This window comes from Plecotus auritus (assembly GCF_963455305.1).
Source record: "Plecotus auritus genome assembly, chromosome: 3".
Taxonomy (NCBI): Eukaryota; Metazoa; Chordata; class Mammalia; order Chiroptera; family Vespertilionidae; genus Plecotus; species Plecotus auritus.
The window spans coordinates 199,035,861-199,037,224 of record NC_137772.1 but is presented as its reverse complement, the minus strand read 5'-3'; positions in this window follow the sequence as shown (position 1 = coordinate 199,037,224).

The window sequence follows — 1,364 nt, the reverse complement described above, 5'->3', positions numbered from 1 at the left end:
TACTGTTAGAGGAGGCTGTACATGTTGCTCTAATGGACCTCATTAAGTTCTACTTACAGATGTTCTCTTAACATAATTGATCTGCGGTGAGTTGAGAGGACTGCAACTTATTCCCTAGCCCCCAATTATGGTTGGGTAATTAGATCCCCAACCTCCAATTTTTCACATTCACCCTTCTAACATTCCAAAATATCAAAGTATCTCTCTCTCACCAAAGCTCCCCCTTACCGGACTCCACTCCACTCACTGTATTGACAGTTAGATCTGCTCTAACCTTTGTAGTGACGCCAGTTTTAATGGCGCATTCAGTCCATTGACAGAGCCGTGTTTTTCCCCCAGACTCTCTCCTCTCCTTTGCTCTCCACGCTACCCCCCCCCCCCCAACCCCTTAACCCTCAGAAACAAAAGGGTAAGAAAGAAAGAAAGACAGAAAGAAAAAAAAAAGATCCTCTAACTTGTATAGTTTGTACTTTTGATAAAAGGTTTCGGTGATGAGCTTTGGCAGTGGCGCTCCTTTGCTAATGTCTTTTTATCTGTATTAATTCCTCAGATGAAAACTTTAAGGAACAATGAAGGAGAGAGGTAGTGCTCTGAAACGGTGAGAAGAAAAAAATTACACAGCACACCTGGGACAGATGAAGCCAAACTAGTGCTTTTATAATGCCAATCAGCAGGGCTGTTATCATCCCTCTAATTAGGAAAGCAGCCTAAAACAGAGCGCACTTGGGGAAATGGTAATGTTATGGTTTTGCACTTAAAAGGAGAGACATTTCCTGCGCTGTAAGAATCTGGGATTGGGGCTGACAAGTCCTTTAATTAATGGGCAGGATTCCCTGTGTGTGCAAGTGTGTGTGCATGTTTTAATTCATAAAAGTGGACAAAGGGTGCTCTGAGGAGGGGGGAGGCACGCTGCGGGGAGGGAGGGGGAGTCCATTAGTTTGAAGATGAACAGAGTTCATAGCTACATTCATTTTTTTTTTTTTTTAACCCCCAAAGGTGCAGAACTGGAGTGAGCCTGGGATTTTTTTTTTTTTTTTGCGCCACCTCCCCCCACCCCAGGAATGTGAATGCTTAACGGAATAAAAGCCCAAGGCCAAAAGCAAACACAAAGTTTGAGAGAACCCCTATTTTAAGTTGGCCAAGCCTGTGCCCTGGTGTTCCCGCTCTGCCCTCTCTGTGGACTGGTGTTTCACACAGTGCCTCTGAGCGTTAGGTGGACTGTGTCCCCACGCACAGGTGCCTAGTGTTGTCTCTCACTCTGCAGGATCAAGCCTGTAGCTTAAATCACGCCAAGAACAGGATTACTCTTACTGCTGAAAAACAAACAACAACAAAAATGTGGCCTGGCAGCCTAAGAAAAAGAG